An 8,424-nucleotide genomic window follows, 5' to 3' on the forward strand; every position below is an offset into this window, starting at 1 on the left:
CCAAATCCTGAAAGATGATGCTGTGAAAGTGCTGCTTTCAATATGTCAGCAAATTTGGAAAACTCAGCAGTGGCCACAGGACTGGAAAAGGTCAGTTTTCATTCCAATCCCAAAGAAAGGCAATGCCAAAGAATGCTCAAACTACCACACAATTGCACTCATCTCACACACTAGTAAAGTAATGCTCAAAATTCTCCAACCCAGGCTTCAGCTATCGTGAACCGTGAACTTCCTGATGTTCAAGCTGGTTTTAGAAAAGGCAGAGGAACCAGAGATCAAATTGCCAACATCTGCTGGATCATGGAAAAAGCCAGAGAGTTCCAGAAAAACATCTATTTCTGCTTTATTGACTATGCCAAAGCCTTTGACTGTGTGGATCACAATAAACTGTGGGAAATTCTGAAAGAGATGGGAATACCAGACCACCTGACCTGCCTCTTGAGAAATCTGTATGCAGGTCAGGATGCAACAGTTAGAACTAGACATGGAACAACAGACTGGTTCCAAATAGGAAAAGGAGTACTTCAAGGCTGTATATTGTCACCCTGCTTATTTAACTTATATGCAGAGTACATCATGAGAAATGCTGGACTGGAAGAAGCGCAAGCTGGAATCAAGATTGCTGGGAGAAATATCAATAACCTCAGATATGCAGATGACACCACCCTTATGGCAGAAAGTGAAGAGGAAATCAAAAGCCTCTTGATGAAAGTGAAAATGGAGAGTGAAAAAGTTGGCTTAAAGCTCAACATTCAGAAAACGAAGATCATGGCATCCAGTCCCATCACTTCATGGGAAATAGATGGGGAAACAGTGTAAACAGTGTCACACTTTATTTTTCTGGGCTCCAAAATCAGTGCAGACGGTGACTGCAGCCATGAAATTAAAAGATGCTTACTCCTTGGAAGGAAAGTTATGACCAACCTAGATAGCATATTCAAAAGCAGAGACATTACTTTGCCAACAAAGGTTCGTCTAGTCAAGGCTATGGTTTTTCCTGTGGTCATGTATGGATGTGAGAGTTGGACTGTGAAGAAGGCTGAATGCTGAAGAATTGATGCTTTTGAACTGTGGTGTTGTAGAAGAAGTCCCTTGGACTGCAAGGAGATCCAACCAGTCCATTCTGAAGGAGATCAGCCCTGGGATTTCTTTGGAAGGAATGATGCTAAAGCTGAAACTCCAATACTTTGGCCACTTAATGAGAAGAGTTGACTCATTGGAAAATACTCTGATGCTGGGAGGGATTGGGGGCAGGAGGAGAAAGGGACAACAGAGGATGAGATGGCTGGATGGCATCACTGACTCGATGGACGTGAGTCTGAGTGAACTCCCGGAGCTGGTGATGGACAGGGAGGCCTGGCGTGCTGCTATTCATGGGGTCGCAAAGAGTTGGACACAACTGAGCAACTGAACTGAACTGAACTGAACCATTATCTTCATTACCTCCACCATATTTTGGCCTCAGGTAAATAGTAGGGAGGGAACACAGCCCCACCCATCGACAGAAAATTGGATTAAAGATTTACTGAGCATGGCCCCGCCCATCAGAATAATACCCAGTTTCCCCCTCAGTCAGTCTCTCCCATCAGGAAGCTTCCATAAGCCTCTGGTTCTTATCCATTAGAGGTCAGACAGACTGAAAACCACAATCACAGAAAACTAACCAATCTAATCACACAGACCACAGCCTTGTCTAATTCAATGAAACTATGAGTCATGCCACGTAGGGCTACCCAAGACAGATGGCTCATGATGAGAGTTCTGACAAAATGTGATCCACTGGAGAAGGGAATGGAAAACCACTTCAGTGTTCTTGCCTTGACCCCATGAACAGTATGAAAAGGCAAAAAGATAGGGCACTGAAAGGTGAACTCTCCAGGACTGTAGGTGCCCAATATGCTACTGGAGATCAGTGGAGAAATAACTCCAGAAAGAATGGAGAGATGAAGCCAAAGCAAAAACAACACCCAGTTGTGATTGTGACTGGCGATGGAAGCAAGGTCTGATGCTGTAAAAAGCAATACTGCATAAGAACCTGGAATGTTAGGTTCATGAATCAAGGCAAATTGGAAGTAGTCAAACAGAAGAATGCAAGAGTGAACGTTGACATTTTAGGAATCAGTGAACTAAAATGGACTGGAATGGGTGAATTTAACTCAGATGACCATTATATCTACTACTGCGGGCAAGAATCCCTTAGAAGAAATGGAGTGGACATCGTAGTCAACAAAAGAGTCTGAAATGCAGTACTTGGATGCAATCTCAAAAACAATAGAATGATCTCTGTTTGTTTCCAAAGCAAACCATTCAATATCACAGTAATCTAAGACTATGCACCGACCAGTAATGCTGAAGAAGCTGAAGTTGAATGGTTCTATGAAGACCTACAAGACGTTCTGGAACTAATACCTAAAAAAGATGTCCTTTTCAAGGACATCCTTTGCAAGTGGATTGCAAAAGTAGGAAGTCAAGAAACACCTGGCGTAACAGGCAAATTTGGCCTTGGAGTACAGAATGAAGCAGGACAAAGACTAATAGAGTTTTGTCAAGAGAACGCACTGGTCATAGCATACACCCTCTTCCAACAACACAAGAGAAGACTCTACATATGGACATCACCAGATGGTCAACACCAAAATCAGATTGATTATATTCTTTGCAGCCAAAGATGGAGAAGCTGTATACAGTCAGCAAAAACAAGACCAGGAGCAGACTGTGGCTTAGATCATGAACTCCTTACTGCCAAATTCAGACTTAAATTGAAGAAAGTGGGGAAAACCACTAGACCATTCAGGTATGACCTAAATCAAGTCCCTTATGATTATACAGTGGAAGTGACAAATAGATTTAAGGGACTAAATCTGATAGACAAAGTGCCTGATGAGCTATGGACAGAGGTTCATAACATTGTACAGCAGACAGGGATCAAGAGCATCCCCTTGGAAAAGAAATGCAAAAAAGCAAAATGGCTGTCTGGGGAGGCCTTACAAATAGCTGTGAAAACAAGAGAAGTGAAAAGCAAAGCAGAAAAGGAAAGATATAAGCATCTGAATGCAGAGTTCCAAAGAATAGCAAGAAGAGATAAGAAAGCCTTCTTCAGCGATCAATGCAAAGAAATAGAGGAAAACAACAGAATGGGAAAGACTAGAGATCTCTTCAAGAAAATTAGAGATACCAAGGGAACATTTCATGCAAAGATGGGCTCAATAAAGGACAGAAATGGTATGGATCTAACAGAAGCAGAAGATATTAAGAAGAGGTGGCAAGAATACACAGAAGAACTGTACAAAAAAGATCTTCATGACCAAGATAATCATGATGGTGTGATCACTCACCTAGAACCAGACATCCTGGAATGTGAAGTCAAGTGGGCCTTAGAAAGCATCACTATGAAAAAAGCTAGTGGAGGTGATGGAATTCCAGTGGAGCTATTTCAAATCCTGAAAGATGATGCTGTGAAAGTGCTACACTCAATATGCCAGCAAATTTGGAAAACTCAGCAGTGGCCACAGGACTGGAAAAGGTCAGTTTTCATTCCAATCCCAAAGAAAGGCAATGCCAAGGAATGCTCAAACTACCGCACAATTGCACTCATCTCACACGCTAGTAAAGTAACGCTCAAAATTCTCCAAGCCAGGCTTCAGCAATACGTGAACCGTGAGCTTCCAGACATTCAAGCTGGTTTTAGAAAAGGCAGAGGAACCAGAGATCAAATTGCCAACATCCGCTGGATCATGGAAAAAGCCAGAGATTTCCAGAGAAACATCTATTTATGCTTTATTGACTATGCCAAAGCCTTTGACTGTGTGGATCACAATAAACTCTGGAAATTTCTGAAAGAGACGGGAATACCAGACCACCTGACCTGACTCCTGAGAAATCTTCATGCAGGTCAGGATGCAACCGTTAGAACTAGACATGGAACAACAGACTGGTTCCAAATAGGAAAAGGAGTACATCAAAGCTGTTTATTGTCACCCTGCTTATTTAACTTATATGCAGAGTCCATCATGAGAAACGCTGGCCTGGATGAATTACAAACTGAAATCAAGATTGCCAGGAGAAATAGCAGTAACCTCAGATATGCAGATGACACCACCCAGAAATTGGAGAAGAACTAAAGAGCTTCTTGATGAAAATGAAAGAGGAGAGTGAAAAAGTTGGCTTAAAGCTCAACACTCAGAAAACTAAGATCAAGGCATCTGGTCCCATCACTTCATGGCAAATAGATTGGGAAACAGTGGAAATGGCAGCTGACTTTATTTTGGGGGGCTCCAAAATGACTGCAGATGGTGATTGCAGCCATGAAGTAAAAAGATGCTTACTCCTTGGAAGAAAAGCTTTGACCAATCTAGACAGCATATTAGGAGAAGGCAATGGCACCACACTCCAGTACTCTTGCCTGGAAAATCCCATGGATGGAGGAGCCTGGTGAGCTGCAGTCCATGGGGTCGCTAAGAGTCGGACATGACTGAGCGACTTCACTTTCACTTTTCATTTTCATGCATTTTAGAAGGAAATGGCAACCCCACTCCAGTGTTCTTGCCTGGAGAATCCCAGGGACAGGGGAGCCTGGTGGGCTGCCATCTCTGGGGTCGCACAGAGTCAGACACGACTGAACCAACTTAGCAGCAACAGAAGCAGCAGACAGCACATTAAAAAGCAGAGATATTGCTTTGCCAACAAATGTCTGTCTAGTCAAGGCTATGGTTTTTCCAGTAGTCATGTATGGATGTGAGTGTTGGACTATAAAGAAAGCTAAACACCAAAGAATTGATGCTTTTGAACTATGGTATTGGAGAAGACTCTTGACAGTCCCTCAGACTGCAAGGAGTTCCAACCAGTTCATCCTAAAGGAAATCTGTCTTGAGTGTTCATTGGAAGGACTGATGTTAAAGCTAAAACTGCAATCCTTCGGCCACCTGATGTGAAGAGCTGACTCATTGGAAAAGACCCTGGTGCTGGGAAAGACTGAAGGCAGGAGGAGAAGGGGACAACAGAAGATGAGATGGTTAGGTGGCATCACCAACTCAATGGACATGAGTTTGAGTAAACTCTGGAAGTTGGTGATGGACAGGGAGGCCTGGCGTGCTGCAGTCCATGATGGGGTTGCAGAGTCAGACATGACAGAGCGACTGAACTGAACTGAACTGACTCTTGTAAACACTTCAAGTTAACAGTCACGGCAAGGACCAAGAGGGGCAAAACGGCGTCCAAGTAAAGGATTAAGGATCTCTGCCCCCCATTCCGGGACATGGGAAACACTACACATATGCAGAAAGGATCCTTGGTTGTCAAAAGTCATGGGATAATGCCAGGCCTTAATGAGTCTTGCTCCTCGCAGAAGCCTTCACTTTAAGATCTATCTTGACTGAGGGGTATGCGCACACCTAGGGGAAGGTTGCAGGGTAGGTCAGGTACGGGAAAAGAAACCAGATATTGGCTAAAGGTAAACAAAGACGTGGAAGAACTGACCTATATAAATGACTTAACCACCTCTTTACTGCACTGCTTCTCACTAGAGGGGACACTCACACCCTTTCTCTCCAGGTGTGCCTCTCTGCCTTGCTTCTGTCTTAACTAAACAAACTTTCTCTGTGTGCTCTCCCACTTGTTGTTGAGCTCTGTCTCTAGAAATAAACTTTGTGCTGGCGTTTATACTTTTTGCCTCTGTGACAAATGCATTTTTCACTGGGAGCAAAGATCCAGGGAAAAATAGCTTCCAGCCTCTAGCCCTTGCTGGTTTGGTGGCTAGGGTTTCTGGTTTTATCCAGGCTGAAAGTGAAAGTGTTAGTTGCTCAGTCATGTTCAACTCTGCAACCCCATGGACTGTAGCCCATAGGCTCTTCAGTCCATGTGATTCTCCAGGCAGGAATACTGGAGTGTTAGCCATTCCCTTCTCCAGGGGATCTTCCTGGCCCAGAGATCGAACTCAGGTCTCCTGCACATCAGGCCAGTTCTTTACCATCTGAGCCCCTAGGCTACCCAGATTCAGCTCCTGGGCAGAATTAAGATCTCACTTCACACCACCGCTCACTGCTGCCTCATCCACCAAAATCACTAAGTGCACCAATTTAAGTGTTAATCTCATCCAAAACACCCACAGACAGTATAATGTTTCACCAAGTACCTGGCCATCTATGGCCCAGTCAAGCTGCCACATAAAAGTAACCATCTCTATTAGGCTACACCTCTATTACCCCCTAGTCACAGATGAAACTCAAAGGGACAAAGAGTGATAACCCTTTGCCCAAGAACACAGAGTTGCCAAGCTTACAGAGCTGGATTTTCAAATTTCATTTCACTGGAGTCTACTGCACCAAACTCCACTTCTTAGAATCCCAAACTTCAGACTTGAATGAGCCCTTACAGATGCCCTAGTCCCATCTCCTGTTTTACTGAAAAGTGAAAAGCTGAGGTCCCGCAGCTAGTTATGGAGAGAGCTGGGGGTCCAGCTTTGGCTAGTGCTCCTTCCGTCCACATCACCCCTGCTGTTAGGCTCTTAGTCAGAATCCAGCTCCATCTTTGGCCACTTGTTCCAGCCCAGCCTGTAGGGAGAAAGAGCCTACTCTGGGATCACGTTCTGCCCTCAAGGTCTCAACAGTGATGGAGAAGATTTCCACAGGTAAGCCCCCATCCAGCCTCTCACATTTCCAGCCCCCGCTCCACCCAAGGTTGACCGGGTGCAGAAGCCCAGATATTTCGCAAGTAGCCCATTGGCACCTCTTTTCCTCCTCTGGTGGAAAAAATGTTGCTCAAAGGTCCTGATCTCAGGAGGGTGGACCTGCCTCAGGGGGTAGTCTTCTCTGTAGGAGGTTTCCCTTTGGGGAAGCTCATTTCTTTAAGGTCATAAATGACTGGATCCCAGGATGCTAGGGAGTTTCAGAAAAGTAAGGAGTGGGGGAAGGAAAGGAGAGGAAACTTTACCAGAGAGAGGCTACCGCAGGAAAATTTTTTATAGATAATGCTCTCAGCCTTTGAAAACTTTCATGTCAGCCGCTAGTCTAAGTAACTCAGAGTATCTCAGTTGCCCTAGTCACCCCACAAGGTAGGTAAATTTTCTTACCCCATTTTACTAAGACTAAAAGAAAAGCTGAGGAACAAAGATGCTTAGTGATGTCTGCAAGGTCACACAGAATAGCTGGGGAGCTTATTTTTTACTCTGTCTGTCCGAATTCAGAAGCTGGGTCCTAACTCTTACACAGAAGTTTTACAGTTTACGAAGCATCTTTCCACCAGTTATCTCATTGGATTTACACTGTATGCCTGTGAATTAGGGTTTGCTATTTGACTGGATTTCCTTCAAGTTTACTAGACACCCACTCTGGGGCAGGCAGAGTCTCTGCACTCAGAGAGCCGCAGATTAGCAGGAGGCAGTGTGTGTGTTAGTCTGTTCAGCTGTGTCCAAGTCTTTGCGATCCCATGGACTGTAGCCCGCCAGGCTTCTCTGCCTAACCCAGGCAAGAATACTGCAGTGGGTTGCCATTCCCTTCTCCAGGGCATCTTCCCAACTCAGGGATCGAACCCACATCTCCTGTGTCTCCTGCATGGCAGGTGGATTCTTTACCATCTGAGCCATTAGGGAATTCAGGAAGCAGAGACAATTCCTCTTTTTTATTATTTTATTTTTTCATTTTATTGAAGTAAAACAATGCAGTAAAGTACACAAATCAAAGTGTGTAGTTCAATAAAATGCTCATTCAATATAAACATATATGTGTGTGTGTGTGTATCACCACCTTATGAATCAACATATAGACTATTTCCAACACCACACAAGGGTATCTAATACCAAGGTCACCATTATTCTTACCTCTTTCACCTCTTCTATCAAGCCATTTTGCTGTCCTTTGCTTTTATTCAAATGGAATTCTATATTGTGTTCCCTTTTATAGTTGGCTTTCCTCACTCAGCATTCACAGGTTGCCTCTGTCATAGCTTGTTCTTTTTATTGCTGCATGGTGTTTTATTGCATGAATTCACCATACGCTGCAGGTTTGCTCTCTATGACACCAACTCTGAGACAAAGATTAGCATTCAGTATCATCACTAGGAAGTGCCCTTGGGATGACAGCTGTGGAAAGGAAGGGCAGGAATGTGATCAGCAAGAGGGAGAATTCCAGAGCTCTGTACAGACCCAAGCACTCTCTCGGCCAACCTCAAAATGTGACCTAAAGCTAAAAATGGTCTTAGCAGTATGGATGTGTGGATAAGGCCTCCCCCAGGAAGGACAGCCTTGGGCAAGGTGGCTTTGGACAACCAAGGCATTGCTGGAAGAGGCTGACAGCTTGAAAGTTGTCTGCCAGCGGTACTGGCAAAATCTAGGGCAGGAAGTCCTGCCTTGAAGGGGAATCTGAGCGGCACATGACCATATCCACCATTCTTAATGTATTTCTCCATTCTTCTGTTGATGGACATCTGGGT

The sequence above is a fragment of the Bison bison genome, unplaced genomic scaffold, assembly GCF_000754665.1.
Source record: "Bison bison bison isolate TAMUID 2011002044 unplaced genomic scaffold, Bison_UMD1.0 scf7180017864244, whole genome shotgun sequence".
Lineage (NCBI taxonomy): Eukaryota > Metazoa > Chordata > Mammalia > Artiodactyla > Bovidae > Bison > Bison bison.